Consider the following 17,442-nt stretch of genomic DNA (forward strand, 5'->3'; position numbering starts at 1 on the left):
AAAGATTGTTGCCATACTGTTAACTTGAATTGTATTATTATTAATTTATTTTTATACTTATCGTGTGCAGTGCATGAAAAGAGACAAATGGTTAGTAGATAATACCAGTTCTTAGAAAGGAAAATAGGTAATGTTCTTCACAAGCTCAATGAATAAGTTTAAAGATTAACTGGAATTGCATTCTTATTGGAGTTTTTGATTCTGTTATTATAATGGCTAAATGATTCAGGGAAGCGGACTTCCCTGAATCATTTAGCATATCATTCAATGTGCATGCCATTTTTTCTGTTGATATCTCAAAACTACAATGAGGATGGCTCCAGTTTTCACTCACACAATTCGAAATGTATCTGACTTTCGAGCAATTATAACCGCTATTTACAGTTTAAATTTGAATGGATAATCTTCTTGGTTTGTAGTAGGATATTCTTCCTGGTTGGCTCCAGGGAGAATATATCCTGCCACAAACTCAATTCCTTGCATTATCACCAGATCAAATCTAGTGTGAACACGAATTTCTAAAAATTCGAGATTAGGTACGTTTCTGTAAGTCAGTCTTAAAAAATGAAAGCCATTTTGTTCTCGAGTTTTACCAATTCTTTACATACACTATCCTCTCAAAAGTATTTAGATATCCCCTCCAAAAGTATTAAACCGAGATGTGAACTGAGTATATGCTATGCTGATGAGAGATGAGGATGAAAGCATTCAGAAAACGCCATTATATGTATTATTCAGCGTGAATTGTGATAAGGCGTTAGAATTTCTGTGAAATGTGATTATCGATTACTATGTCATTGAAAAATGATACTGAAACTGAAGAATAGCGATGGTGTACTTATAAACAGCAGAGAAGGCATAATTCAAATAGCAGAAGACTACTATAGAGAATTATACAAGGAGCGAGGGAATGATACCAGCAGTGGGGAAGATGGATCGCATATTAGCAACACATACGACACACCCGATATTCTTCCTGATGAGGTAGAACATGCATTGAAGAAAATGAAGAATCGGAAAGCCCCGGGGGAAGATGAAGTTACTGTAGAGTTGTTAAAATTGGGAGGAAGAGACATAACACAAAAACTGGCAAGGCTCTTCACAAAGTGCATTAGAGAAGGTGTGACGCCTAAGCAGTGGCATAATGCAATCATAGTTTTGCTGCATAAGAAAGGAGATAAATCAGAAATTGGAAATTATAGACCAATGAGCTTGTTATCCCACATCTACAAGTTGTTCACAAGGGTCATTACTAACAGATTAGAAAGAATACTTGATGAGAATCAACCGAAAGAGCAAGCTGGCTTTAGGACAGGATTCTCAACTATGGATCACCTTCACGTAATATCACAGCTAATGGAGAAAGCAAATGAATATAAAACACCATTATGCCTGGCATTTGTGGATTATGAAAAGGCATTTGACTCCATACAGCATAAGGCAATGTTTCGGGCACTGGAAAGACAAGGCATAGATACCCCATATATTATGATTTTGAAGAAAATATATGAGAGTGCTACCTCCTTTATTAGACTAGACAAAGACAGTAGCAAATTTAAAATCGAGAAAGGAGTTCGACGAGGAGACACAATATCTCCAAAGCTGTTTACTGCTGCCTTGAGGAAGCTTTCAGAAGATTAGACTGGTCGCAGAAAGGAGTCAATGAACGGAGAGTACCTAAACCATTTATGATTTGCAGATGACATTGTGGTCATAAGCCACGATCCCAAAGAATTAGAGGAAAATCTTAATCAGTTATGCACAGTTAGTAAGGATTTTGGACTAAAGTTGAATATGGCTAAAACAAAAGTAATGATGAACAAGTATGCCACGGAAAGGGAAATAATGATTGAAGGAGCAGTAATTAAAAAGGTGGAGTCATATACTTATCTGGGACAAGTTATTAGCTGTAATAATGATAAATGGCTGGAAGTCAAGAGAAGAATAAATTTTGGATGGATAGCATTCAGGAAATATAGTCACATACTGAAGAGCAATATCCCAGTTTGTCTGAAACGTAAAATAATGAATCAATGTATACTCCCCACCATGACTTATGGAAGTGAAACTTGGGCATTCACCAAAAGAATGGAAGAGAAGCTGAGAACTACACAGCGAAGAATGGAACGAATTATATTGGGAATCAGACTGTTAGATAAGAAGAGAAACACATGGATTAGGCAGCAAACTCAAGTAAAGGACATTCTTATCAAAACTAAAGAACTAAAATGGTCTTGGGCAGGACACATAGCTCGAAGACATGATGACAGATGGACTAAGAAAATAACAGAATGGTACCCAAGGGGAGCTAGAAGAAAACCTGGAAGACAAAGGCGGAGATGGATAGATGAAATTCATGAGTTTTTGGGTAGTAAATGGATGGCCAGTGCTCAAAACAGGAACTGGAAAGTTGCTGGAGAGGCCTTCATCCTGCAGTGGATTGAAAATGGCTGATGATGTCATTGAAGTCAATAGTAATGGATTTTGTGTGAAAATATCAAAGCTGGAGGGTGATGAAACAATTAGACGACGATCACACACACACACACACACACGGTGGTTCTGAAGTTTCCCTATTCAGGAGATCCTAGTGTCAACCGATTAGAAATAGCGCTGTGAAAAAAGGTGGGCATGTCATTTAGAGTGTGGGGAAGCGATTTGTAGAAGGAAAAAAATCAGTTAAAATTTCCGCCCCAGGGAAGAAATTGGCACTGTCAACATGAGATGGAATACTTAACTTAGGATTAGATTTTAATATCAGAACTTATAAATCTACAGATATTGTTCTATATGATTTTTTTTTTTTTTCACTTGAGATGACATTCTAAAAACGGAGGACTGCGTGCGACACAGTTTCGTGTAGCATCTCATTGGAGAGGCTGGCTACATGCTGTTTAATGCTTGCTTTCAAATCGTCAAGCGTCTGTATGGTAAACTGTCTTTCAGGTATCCCCATAGCCAGAAATCACAGGGATTGATATCTAGAGATCGGACTGGCCAGAACTACGGAAAGTCTCTAGAAATGATGCGATCATTCCCGAATGTTGAACGGCGCAGTTCCTTCACTTGTCGACCAACGTGGGGAGGGGCACCATCTTGCATGAACACGACGGTCTCCAACAGAGGCGGATTTAATGGCGGGCACTCCGGGCGCGCGCCCTGGGCCCCGACTTCTGAAGGGCCCCTCAAAACCCAAACTTGACACTTTTTTCTAATGACACTAAGTTTGGTTTCATGCGTGCAATTTTAATTACGTACAAGTTTGCAATCGGCGGTAAAACCTGATAGTATGTTTATATTCGCTTATTTTCATTATTTCATTACTACGCTGCATACTATACACATACTACGCTGCATAGGCCCCGCGCGGCTGCGCTACGGCTCATCAGAGGAATAGAATCGTATTTGCTCCTTTGTACTTTCAAAGGCAAATACGCGTATATCGTATATTGTTGAAATTATATTAAGATAAAATTAATTCCTGTTGTTACGTCAGCGCCTGGATTTTTGTAGTTTATGAATAATTTTTGAATTTTAATTCATCATTAATTTATTGCACTATAACGAAAAATCATCTCTTCTCTAGTATTCTAATCATTCAGACTATTAAATTTTATATTTTTCTTTTCATTGATAGGCTACCAATGGTAGCTAGAAAAATGAAACGACATCTATCAGGGGCTGAAAAAGACGGGAATATAATATAATGCATATATTATATTCAAATTTTATTGGAAATAAAACATGAATATTTTTTATTTATTTAAAAAATGGTTAACATGTATTTTTATTTTCCCTATCTCTCTTTTTTTTTTAAGGGGCCCAATATTTTCTTCTGCGCCCGGGGCCTCAACCGATCTTAATCCGCTTCTGGTCTCCAAGCATTGCCTTTCTTGCAGAGCGGGAAAAATGTGATCTCTTAGAAGAGCGCAGTACCGTGCACCTTACGGAACCATGAGGTGTAGACTCTTCAAAGAAAAATGGTCCGATTATAAACTCTGCTGTGAATCCACACCATACTGTAACGTATGGACTTTGTAGTGGTCTTTCATGCACAGCAGATGAACGAAAAGTTCCCCATATTCGGTAGTTTTGTGCATTTACAGCCCAATGAAGAGTGCAATGTGCCTCATCAGACCACAAGATCATTCGAGCCCATGTATCGTCAAGTTCCATACGAGCCAGAAATCGTAGAGCAAAAAGTCTATTCGTTGTTGCTGATCACACGACTTTAATCTTGCACTTCCTGAATCCTGCACTACGTCAATCTTGTACAAGAACCAGCGTAAAGTTATTCGAAGCACTTTACGTACAGTAGACCAAGGAAGGTTCAAGTCTCTTGACACACCTCTGGCAGGTAGTGTTTCGCATTCTGACCATTGCAACCGCCCCTTCATCCACTACTTCCGTTCCGACACGTGGTCGTCCTCTGCTTGAAATAACACCTAACTCCCCGGTCGGCCGCTTCAAATTTCTTTATTAGTTTTCGAAGCCCCACTGACAATGTCAAAGGTCCTTCAAGCAAATCTTTAAGTTTCCGATATTCACGTAGTGTTGCATTAGCGTTACTATTATTGTGGTAGAACAGTTTTTCTTAAAGCGCACGTTCTTTTTTGTAAGAGACATAATGGATATTGACGGTGGCGTTAGGCTTTCTGCTTTATCTAACAGGATGTCTGTAAGCAGCGTGTCTCGAAGTAAATGACCACTTTTACATATATACAACGCCGTTTTTACCCTGGTGGCGGAAATTTGAACTACTTTTTTTTCTTCTACAGATCGCTTCCCCATACCCTAAATAACCTGCCCACCAATTTTGATAGCGCTAACTAACCTTTTTGACACTAGGGTCTCTGAATAGAGAAACTTAATCTATAACCACCCGGTATATACACTGTGCTGCCACTTTATTAGGCACACCTGCCTAGTAGCGTGTTGAGTCTCCTTTAGCCTTCAAAACAGCCTGAATTCGTCTAGACATGGATTGAACAAGATGCTGAAAAGGTTGTGCAGGAATGGAGTACCATGCAGACATGAGTGTCACGCAGTTCCTTGAGATTCGACGGAGGTGTAGGCCTGCAGCGCATTCCAGCTCATCCCAAAGATGTTCAATAAGATTGAGATCCGCGGACTGAGCGGGCCACTGCAGGAAAGTAAAGTCATTGTCATGTTCCTGGAACTATTCCGTAGTGATTCGGGCTTTGTGCATCGGCGCATTATCATGCTGGAAGAAACAATGTGATTAAGGATAAACTCTCAACATGAACGGATGCAGGTGGTCAGCAACGGTGTTTAGGTACGATGTGGCATTCAGACGTGAATCTATGGGTATCAATGGACCCAACATGTGCCAATAAAACATTCCACGCACCATAGCACTGGCCCCACAACCTTGCACATTAGTCGTCAGACATGACGGTTCCATGGATTCATGTTGTTTTCGCCAAATTCTGAGCCTTTCATCGACATGATGCACCAGGAACTTTGACTCGTCAGAAGAAAAAGCAACTGTTTTCTAATCCTCGATAGTTCAGTGCTGGTGTTGCTGTGCCCACAGGAGGCGTGCTCTCTTGTTCTTCTTGATAACAAAGGTATGCGATGAGGCCGTGGCTGTTGTAGCCCATTCGCGACTAGTGGTCCGTTGTGATATTTTGTTCTGCAGTGATGTACGACATTGTGGCCCGTCTGTTTGCTTACACAATTCAAGCCATCCTCCTCTGACCTCTCTTATCAACAAGCGATTTTCTCCCACAGGAGTGTTGAGAGGATGTTTTCTGTTCGTTGCGCCATTCTCGATATACCCTTGAAACTGTGGTGCGTGCAAAGTTCAGAAGAACTGCCGTTTCAGAGATGCACGTCTTGCACCTACTACCATGCCACGTTCGAAGTCCGTTAGATCACTCCTTTTCCAAATTCTTGCTACGGTTTGTACGCTTAACTGATACTAGAAAGGTTGTTCTGCTGCATTTATATCCACAACTGTGGTCATGTGACTTGCAAGGTTTTGGGACAAACCATTTGTGTGCACAACAGGGGTGTACCTAATAAAGTGGGAGCACAGTGTGTATATATATATATATATATATATATATTTTTTTTTTTAACTTAATACCAACTGGATAAATTGCATACAACCAGAGAAATTTAATAAGAATTTAGGTCAAAGGGCTAAGTATTTAGGTAACCTAAGTTGGATTTCATTGTTGTACCATATAAATAAACACACACACACACACACACACACACACACACACAATAAAATAGTAAAATTAAAATGATTTAGTTAATTATTGATAATTGGATACATCGAAGGGAACGTTAACTAGGGCTAGCTCCCCTTAATATATCCTATCAATCTGTTTCTTTTTGCCGTTTACCAAGGTTCAAATATACTGAGAATATAATTTCAATATAGTTTAATTACCTTAATATACATTAACTTTAGCAGAAAACTTTCAGAATAACCGCTAGCCCGACAGATAGCTGTGGAAAATTAATAATAAAAATAATGGAAGTGGATCAAGAATACTAAAAATGAGTACCAACAATTAATTACCCTAGTGCAATTTATTTGAATATCCTCTGCGTAGTCTGGCTATCGTCACGATCTTTAGAACAGTGGAAAAACGCTATGAGTCTCTCTACATAATATTAGGACTAATCGATCAACTGTGGAGAATCCCAAAGTTTGGACTACAAGATTAGTGGGGCAACAATATTGGTGAATGGAACAAAGGGTTGATCTTACGAAGGCTTAAGTTCTGCAAATTACAGTGTCTGGAGAGGTGATCTGATTGAGGTGTATAAAGCCTTGAATGGTTTGAGTATGCTCAATGCGGATGGAATTCTTCCTCTTGCTCAGAATAATCGCCTGAGAGGGCATAAATTCAAATCGAGGAAAGACGGTTGTAGGATAGATATGCGGAAGTTTGCCTTTAGCCAGCGCGTTTAGATTGCTGGAACAAACTTCCGTCTGTCGTTGTAGAAGTTGATAGCTTAAATAGATTCAGGGCAGAACTTGATAAACATTTGGAGCGACTGGATGGGTGAAATAAGGGTTTTTTTTTTTTTTGGCTGATGCTATATAAGCTTGCTTTCTTGCATCATGTGCCTTTGCTAATGGTAATGCTTTGTAGATCCCCGAAAAATTCGCTCAGATCACAAGCGCAGGAGTTCTCTGGCTGAGCTAAGTCCTCTCTTGTATCCCCCGCGATGCACGCATTCCATATAATGACCTCGTCTACCACATCAAGCTGAGAACGGACCTCTCCTGCACAAAAGGTCTGCAGATATCCGTGTACCACCCTAGCAAATGGCTAGGGTCGAAAATGGCTATGTATAAACTAATGTGTACCTGCATTTCACGCAACTTAGAACACTTCTGCAACATATTGTTGTATGGTTTTAGGCGTAACAGCAACTTAGGCCATATTGCGCTGTATGTAATGTCAGTAAATTGCGTGTGTTCTGTGGTCGATTTGCTGTTTGCTAGACAAAAAAAAAAAAAAAAAAAGTTTCCGGAAGAAAAAACCATGTAAACCTTCGCCTGAGACCGACTTCAGCATGTTTAAAAAAAAAAAAAAAACCTATAAAAATTGCACGCGTCATTGACGGGATTCAGACTCAGGTCTTTTCCAGCCGGTGTGGGGAAGACTGTGGTTATACCAACTGTGCTACCCAAGAGGACTCTGCAACACAATAATAATATCTGCCAGTCTTACTCACGTAGATTTGGGAATAGTATTTGACCCAAACCTTCAGTTTTATGCTCGTGTAGACAAGCTCACGTCCAGAGCAGCCTCTCTTCGATGGGCAGCTAATCAGTAATTAATCTATGTCAAGGATCCCCAAATAATTAGGAAATTCATTAGAACAGTAATTTATACTCACTCCTCTATGCCGCTGAAGTGTGGGCATCAGGAGCTACAACGAAGAAGTCAATACTCGCTGCAGAATTCTGGCTCCTTAAATGGGCTAACCGGAAAGCTTGTCTCCCACAACAGGACAGAACTACAATCTTAGCCACTTCATTGGAGATGCAGCAACTGCCTGATATTATTGAAATACAGGGACTAGTAGCCGCAGTTAAGATGGTCACCAAATATCAACACCATTTGGGATTCGTGTTACTGGCGAATTCCCAAGCCAGCTCTTCAGTCAATCCCGATGCTCTGCCCGAAGCATCGGAAACTTTATATCTCAGATCACTTCCTCCCAAATCAAATGCTAACGGAAGTACAGGCATCTCGACGCAGACTTGAATAAATTTTGCACCAATAAATCCTATAAGAAAGAAGTCTTAGCATCTTGCTCGAATCCCAGAAGCCAATAAGAACAAGCTCGTGCTCCTCTCCACACCATCAAGCTCTCTTGTGCTACGACAAAATTCGTTTGCTACTTGTGTGTGTGGGGGGGGGGGGCTAAGTCTCACCATACCTATACGTCTTTAAACAAGAGCGCATCGATGCGTATGCACAGAGAAGGTATAAATGCCATTCATGTATGTTCTGTATTGTAAATATAACCTTACGTGATGTAGCATGTAATGCAAGGAATCGTGATAGCATGTTTCTTTTTTAGTTTTTACTTTTTATATCGTTGTGTACATAATTATTTAATTCTGATATGAGCCTTTGGCCGTGACGGGACAGTTGCAACTTTATACATTTATCTACATTGTATTTATTTAGTTGTAATAAAGATTCTCTCTCTAACATATTTACCGACAGGCAAGCCTAATTTGCTTCTGAACACTTGACTCTAATAAGGTACATAGGTTTGTTTCAATACATATGTCTTGTCAGCCTCCTAAGCTGTGTATTTTCCTAACTGTAGATTTCATATTTATGTTTGTTTTTACCCGTTCCCCTTAACTTGTATCAAGCCCTGGTGGCTCTTTGTTATTTATGTTGTCGTAGGGTTTTAGGTACATCAACAACTTAACCACGTTGCACTGTTGTGTATTATGTGTATACAACTGTGTGTGTTCATGAATGGATTTGCATGTTGTGGGGCCTGAAAAAATCTGGTGGGAATACTCGTGGGAAAACCCTACCCACTCATCCTCATATCAGCTAATTGCAGCTTCGATTGAAAGGACTTTAGAAATTACTCTAAAGGATGATCTGTATGCTATATAGATTATTCACGTATTGCATATCTTACATATACAATACTATGCAATAAAGATGTATTTATTTACCCAAATTCTGCGAAACTGTACCTTCCTCGTAAATCTTCACGACACTGATTGCCCAAGATTTCTCAACTCTCAAGCCTACAGGAGTAAGATTTCCAATAAGTTGAAAAGAAATGACCGTCGTCCCATACTGTCTTATTTTGTTAATACAAAATAGGAACTGCTCAAAATAAGTTTGCTGAACAAAAAAAACTGGGATTCGGGGGAGGGGCGGCATGCTGCCTTTGCCAGAGATCGACTAACTCGGCTCCGGTATGGCAAAGGCCAATAATAAAAGGTACCTCATATCATATAGGGAATTAGAATTAAAGCATTTTCTATGCAGTATGGGACGACGGTGATTATAATCACTGTGCTACACGCGAGGTAGCACAGTGGTTATAATCAAACGCATCAAATTATAAATAAATTTTTTTGTCCTACCAAATATATTGGTACACGACAAATTCCTTTCACGGCAGAAAATGCCAGGGGATGCTTGTTCGAATTCTAATTATTCTTTTTTAATAACACTGCATCTTGTTGCTTATATCCGTATTTTTGTGTAATTATCTGTAGAAGGTATACTCATGGCCCGATTTCCTTGTATGCGGGCTGAGAAACACCTAATAACTTATGATGCTTCAGGGAACCCATAACAAATTCAACTTCAAAAGTCGGCTGAACTGATGGGCAGACTTCACGGAGTATCAGTTCTTTCGTCGTTTGCTTTTTTGCGCCAACGCAAAAAATACACGGATTGTCTATGCTTATTTGGCGGATACAAATCGCCTAACTTTTGCACGAGAAACTCGGCAACAGTATAAAAAATCCATAAAAGTTCCTCCTGTTTATATGGTACTCGAACCCAGGCGTTTTCCATAGAGTTTGGAAAGAACAGCGATAAATTAAGTGACAGTTCTGATGGGATCCTTCCACTTGTTCAGATTACGAATCTAAGGGGGCATAAATTCAAATTAAGAAAAGACAGATGTAGAATAGATGTGCGGAAATTTGCCTTTAGCCAGCGGGTGGTTAATTGCTGGAACAAACTTCCATCTGTCGTTGTGGAAGTTGATAGGTTGAATAAATTTAAGGAGGAACTGGACAGGCATTTGGAGGGAATGGTGTGATTTTTTTTTTTTTTTGGTTGATGCTGCATAAGCTCATACATTTGCTTTCTTGCATCACATGCCACTACTACTACTACAAATAATCACTGAATAAATTAACATCTGTAATTTTTTTGGTGCAATCATTTTTCTTCAATATTAATCTACAACACTGGGGTGCCACAAAGTTCTGTTTCCTTGCACTGATTCTTTATCTAATAATTATTAAATATCTACCTTAAATGATGATCTACATGCCATTTTCCAAGCGGGGGATGAGCAGAGAACCTCCATTATAAAATCCAGTCCTATCTTGTTTCAGGTAAAAAAAAAATCCTGCTTTTATGCTTACGATTTTTAGATAAAAATTTATTTAATTTTTTTCCTTTAATCTTTTTCCATTAATTTCCTTCGAAAAACTCCTGCTATCCTTTGCCACTTACGTATTAATTACACTGCTTAATATCGCTTATTGTGCATCCAATAAAACTGGGACTTCTATTTTACCTCCAACGTTAATTTTCCGGGCAGTTGCCAACTGTACAAATCGAAAATCTGCCCTTTTCCGGAATAACATTCCCATATCCGTGAATATAATTCCATGAGAGTGTAAATTTACGATTTGTTCAGAGTTATTACAAGCTCATTGTACTTTGTCATATTAACACTGAATTTCTGCTGAATGCCTTTTGTACCGATATTTTTATGGACGCTGTTCTTCTACACTGGAATGTCTTCTCTTTAATCGAAACCAGTCTGAAAGCATGCATCAAATAGTCAGTAGTATTCTCGGTTCATCTCTAAACTCAACAAACGATTCTTCTTCATTTATTCCCTCCACCCCGTCTTTTGGATCGAACGTCCTCAAATTATTTCATGAAAATTAAAATCTACAGAAACTGAAGTCCAATGTCAGTGACTTTCTTCTGTTTCCTAGCTCTCAGTTATTTAACCTTACTAGTCCAGTTTGTGTTTAGGGTCCTCATAAAATGTAATAAAATGAAAAAAAATACATATAAAATTTAAAAAGCGAATAAAGAAACTTAAATGGAATATAAATATATTGTAGTTTTCTATTTTAGAACTGTTACAGCGCTTCAAATGTTTCGTGTATCACTACCGAAAATTTTTTTGTTCCGCTTGGTTCCAGAATACGTTTCAAGCGAGAGTCGTTTCCAAAGCGAAGACTCATCCTAACTTGACACCCTTAAATTTAAAGTCTGGATGAAAGTTTGGAATTTGTCATCAAATGGCAAAGAATCTGAAATGCATCTGCTAGTTTAAATGAATTATAAATTTACAAATTAGCAACAGAAGAATACATTTAGTCAGCAAACACAAGATTGAATTGTGTGGTTGTGAAATAAGTGTAGTTACACACAGTTGCTTGAAAAGCTAGTGTTTTCAGTAAGGTTTGCACTGAGTATGCTGAACACGTATTTTTAGTTTTACAAAGGACTTTTCTGAATCAAGAATTATAAGTTAGATAAGCAATCTTGGAAACCCTAATTCATGGCGCGAGAAAGAAATTTCCGGAATTGGAACCGCTGTAGTTTTCTATATTATTGTACTATTGGTTAAATATAATGAGAGTGAGCGAGTGAAAGGAGAACAAGCAAAAGAAATTTTAAAGTACCTCTAAGAAATACTTTTTAGAACTTCTTCAGCTAGTGGCTCTTTGCTATCGGACTCATCGATTTGTGCTCTGACTGATAGTATAAAGCAGAAAGTGGTTTCTTGCAGCTGTGGTTCAATTGGTTAAAACTCGCCGGGACATCGACGAGGGCAGAAAACGTGAGATCATCGACTTGAAATGCGTAATGAGGGGGATGCATGTCTTTGCTATAGTACTGTCGAATATCAAAAAGCATTTCAGCAAGATAAGGGGGGGGGGAGCATGGTTTGTTGTGCGAGTGTAGTTGTGTAAAAATATCTAGTTGTTTGACAGAGATGCGTAGTGGGAATTCATCGGTAACAGACGCATTTCCCGCGAGACATTTACGGAAAGTGCATGAATGTTCGTTATAAAACTTTTGGGACCAAGAAATGATAGTAAACACATCTTTTCAAATTGTAGCTATCAGTCCGACATGCTGTTAGATTCTTATAACTGCTGTTAAAGATTATTTACGCTAGTTTAATATTCAGAATCTTCTTGAATCATATGAGTATTTAATATGAAAAAAGCGCCTATTATCCGTCCCTCTATGCATATTATTAATAACAAAATTAGATAAGACATACTAATAAAATTTCAGGGCAGAAGCTTCAAACTATGACACAGTTTAGTACAATTTCATCATTACTACGTAGTTGAATCTTAAAACAAACTTAAGCTTATTCGAAGTATAAGACCAATTCGTTGTGAAGGTTTTCACAAATGAGAAGTTGTAATATCTAACGTACAAATTTCTGTTTGTCTTAAAATTCAACCGTGTAGTAATGATGCATTTACACTACACTATGCCATAGTTTTAAAATTTGCATAATTTGAGGTTTTCTTCCCTAAGAGTTTTAGTCTAAGAAGTACACAGTTTGGAGTCTCTCATATTTGGTATTTTGGTAGCAACAGGATCGTCAGTTTTTCAGTGCCTATCCACCAGGGAGGGGCCAAATAGCTTCGAAACGGTGCTGTCCGGGGCCAGTCATGAATGTATATATTCAATATACTCGTATATCATCTATTCCTGAAATGACACAGTATATAATACAGGTGCACAGCTTAGTAGAAGCAGTCGCATTCGTGTCGATAGCGGGCCATCTGTGTGCCCTAATGTGTGAGAGTGACTGGAACTTACCAGAACCTGAGCAGGGAGGGCAACCGCAGTCTGTGGTTTCGCAGACGGAGCCTTCCAGCGAGCGAGTGGATAATAAAAGAACTTTAAATCCTGAGTGAGTGTGAGGAATGGTGTGGGTATCCAATTGATCATGTGGAAACCCCCAAATGGATGTGGCTTACTTCTTCTTTCGGAGCTATACTCTAGCCTTCTACTCTAATTTTTCTTTCATTTCACTCTGAAGTTGTTCTCCAACTATCTGGGAGCCTTGCAGGTTGAAGGTTGTTATATTCCTACATACATTAATTTAAAAACGGTGCCATCTGGGTGGTGGTACTCAATTGAGTATAGTTAACAGCAAACTTGTGTAATGTGGAAGTGTTACTTATTCGAAGTATAGCAGAAAGGCTGTTGTTATGTTGTTATTTGGTTTTTAGGAGCATTAGCAACTAAGGCCATATTGCTCCGGGATATACGGTGGTCATTCCATGACCTTTCCGCATTCTCCATATTTGGTGGTGACGGGCTCGAACCCCGGTCTAATCAAGAAGCGTGTGCTACGCACTGCTGCTCCTTCCCACCTGGCTACGGAGGCGCCAGCAGAAAGGCAATATGAGAAGGATTTCGTGAGGGATTTCACGAAAATTAAGGATTTCACAATATGAGATGTTATAATAATGATGGCTAACAAGTTAATGTACGCAGTACGTTACATTTCAGACACGTTAGCAAATAGTAATAATCTATGATTTATTACAAAAAAAAAACAAAAAAAAGCAATGATTTTATGCGTAAACCGAGAGCATTTTCGTTTCTGCGTATTTACAATATTGCCCATTCATTTCTCTACTCAGTAAACAGCAATAAACAAAATTTTGGTATGTACACAGTGCATTACCCCCAGGGGCTCACATCTGGTGAGTATGGGCTTGGCACACCCAGGGTCCTGAGCTGGATATCATCATTCTTCTCTTTCCTGGTGATTCCCTTCTATTTCTGACCCCTCCTCTCTCTCTCTCTCTCTCTCTCTCTCTCTCTCTCAGGGGTAACTCAGAATTTTTTTTTTTTTTTTTTGGCTGGTGCAGCAAAAGCCTCAGGCTTCCTTGCACCATATGGCTAATTATAATAATAATAATTATATTTCAGGCGTTTCATTTCTTTTTTTTTTTTTTTAAATTAATCGATTTTTTCTTTTTCTTACTTAATGCTGTAGGGTTAGACAAGCATGTGAATATTAGAAATATTTGATTGCAGATGTTCTAATGTTCACAAAGAGGAATCAAATTGTGCAGTGAGTAATTACAGACCTATAAGCGAGACTTATTCCAGAGAAAATAATTGAGTCAGTGATTAAAGACGTAACGCAAGATAATCTGATTGGAATGCAGTCATAAGGAAATCGCAGCATTGATTTCTTAAGGGGAGTTCTAACTCGCCAATATGATTATGTACTATGACGCATTAACAAAGGAACTGGATGCAAAAAATAATTCTGAGATCGCTTATATTTCAATAAAGCGTTTGACACTGTTTCACATGAATGACTGTCTACAAATGGGGGCAGTGTAGAATTAGGGCCAAGTTGCTGCCTTGGATAAAGGGATGGTTGAGTGAGTGGCAGAAGAGAGAGGGTGGTTATTAATGACACCGCCCTTATTGGAGTCCCAGTGTGGGACCTTTACTCTTTTCATATATTTATTAGAGATATTGACGAAGGCTTATCAAGCTTACCGTATAAATTTACAAATGATGCAAAAGTTGGCAGATAGGCTGAGAGGTGGGAATTGAAGTTTAACATTATACAGTTCATGGGATTCTGTCATTGATTTTCACTATTTTGTTTTAATTTTGTTTTGTTGCTGATGCTATAAGCTTGCTTCCTTGCATCATATGCCACTAATAATAAAACCTACGAGGAAAGAGATCAGAAGATACACAGACCTAAGACAGGAAGTCAAAGAAATATGGCATGTTGAACAGGTAGTGACCATCCAGATCACTGTGTCAACCATCAGTATGGTGCCAAAGAGCCTCCATAATAACCTGGCAGCAATCGGACTCCCAGAGAACACTTACATGTAACTCCAGAAAGCCACGATTCACCTGTAGGATAGTCAGAGTTCCTTTACCAACAGTAACCCAACACAACCAACGACCCAATGCACTTGGTACCAGTACCCGTCACGGGGCGGAAAAAATAAAGGAGAAAAGTATTAATAAATAATAATTTTGCCAACAGAGACAAGGAGGTAATAACTGTGTTGCATAAAGCAATGATTAAGCCATATCTTAATTACTACATACGGGTTTTGAAGCCTCATTTTTAGGAAGAATGTGGATTTGTTGGAACGTGTGCAGAGAAGAGTAACAAGAGATGCAAAAGGATACTCTTACCAAGAAATACTAATTCTGCAAATTTCAGTGCCTGAGAACTAGAAATCTGCAAGGAGATCTGATTAAAGTGTTTACTGCTTTAAATGGATTCAGTAAGCTAAATGCTGATGGAATCTTTAGTCTTTCTTGATCAATACACATAAGGGAACAAATTTAAATTGAAAAGTATGGTTGCAGGATTCATATGCGAAAATTCGGTTTCAGCCAGATTAATTCAATGTTGTAACAAGCTTCATCTGACGTTGTGGAAGTGGATAATTTGAGTAAATTGAAAGCAGAGTATGACAAATTGTTGGCGGGAGGGGACAAACAGATGAGGTGAGCATTTTTTATTTTTTGCTATATAAGTTTGCTTCTGTGAATAATTTGTTGTATCATCCACGACACGATGGAATGCGCCTGGTACAAAACAATTTCCACCTAACTCGTGGCATCTAGATATTGCTCCACTGGTAATAAGGGACCGATGGGGTGCAGAGTGATTTAACTCTCCACACCATTATACCTCCACCACTAGCCTGCAAAAAAGCAACGACTTATGCATGAACCTAGAGGATTTCGTTTCTGCGCATCCGCCATATTTTCCATTCATTCCGCTAATCGGCTCAGGCAATAAACAAATTAGCTAATGAACGCGCCTCAAATGTAATGTACATTTCAGCATGAAACAGGAGTCCTCGAGCAGACAATATGTCCCCAATCCTTCACTTCAGTATTGGTGTTCCTGAACCCAGTGCAAAGGCAACTTCGTTTTTTTTTTTTTTTGTTTTTTTTCTGACGGAAATGGAACCCGATTCGGTTCTCGTCTATTATACCACATCAGTTATCACGGATGAAGTATAATAACTGAACAGAAGGTATCAAACAGTATGACGAGTTGTACTGGGCTCTATGACTGACTGCTGCCTTTCTCTTATCCTGCACGGCTCTCGCATCAAGAAGCTGTTTCCGACCACATGATCCCCGTTGGCCAGATGTTATTTGGTTATCTGGATGCGCCCGAGACATAGTTGTACGTGAAGACCGAAGCAAGGTTGCAGTTTCCGACATGTTCATTTCACCTCGTCTACCGTGCCACGTTTAAAGTTCCCTAATTTCCACGTCTTACCCATTTTCGTACAGAATTACACACCTGCTTTATATCGCATGATAAGAACACGTGATGCTGTTGCCGAAGGTGCGCTCCATTTCATGGAATGGTAGGCGTACCTAATAAAGGGACCACTCCGTGTATATTAATGAAGTGCTAGCTTTTAAACTGATAAATTGACAGGAACGAATTGTGTGTAAAAAAAAAAAAGTAGTTGAATTTGATTTACACGGAAAAGAACAGACCATTCTCCCATAACATTTCTTAACAATAGCCTTTGCCTCTTCTCTTCTTTCCATTATTACCTAAGCATTTTTCGTGCGACTGCCTTTGCTTTCCCACCCATAACATCGTAACATTTTATGTGATACCCCCTGTTTTTAGAAGTAAAAAGATTTGTGATAATTCATTCAAGTTCCAGCAAGTAGGACATTACAGCTTCCTACAGTAATAACTACATTTGCACGTTTTAGGGGTTCAATTCAGAAAGCAAGCCCTCATGCCAAACTTTAAACTTACAAAAAGTGAGGGCTTGGGCATTCACTCCCCCCTCCCCAAGGGAGAAACATTGTACGAAATGAAATGAAGCTACGAATAACAAACACACTGCAACACTTAAAGACGACAGCTTCCCTGCCGATTTTCTGATAAATCTGAGTGAGCAGTTAGTCTTATTAGGGGGACAATGGAACTATTTCGAAGTGACAATGGGATGGAGAGACACGTGATAAAAATTCAGCAGTTTAAAATTGCTAGTTTCTTTGAATTATTGACATCGACAGAATGTGTTGTCTCTTTGGTTATATAAACAGGAAGGTGTTTCTCATTATCTTTGTTTAGGATGAGAATTGGTCGTAGAAAAAAAGTTTCTGCTAAGTTTTGAAGGTTGAA

At 38.9% G+C, this 17,442-nt stretch overlaps 1 protein-coding gene across 2 annotated transcripts in view; it reads right to left on the bottom strand.

Moving 5' to 3' along the window:
* The window catches only part of LOC150077302 (tumor protein p53-inducible protein 11-like), a 388,464-nt gene that overhangs the window by 219,507 nt on the left and 151,515 nt on the right, over positions 1–17,442 (bottom strand). The window lies entirely within an intron of this gene.

Source organism: Mastigoproctus giganteus, chromosome 12 (genome assembly GCF_048544385.1).
Source record: "Mastigoproctus giganteus isolate SK-2022 chromosome 12, ASM4854438v1, whole genome shotgun sequence".
NCBI lineage: Eukaryota > Metazoa > Arthropoda > Arachnida > Uropygi > Thelyphonidae > Mastigoproctus > Mastigoproctus giganteus.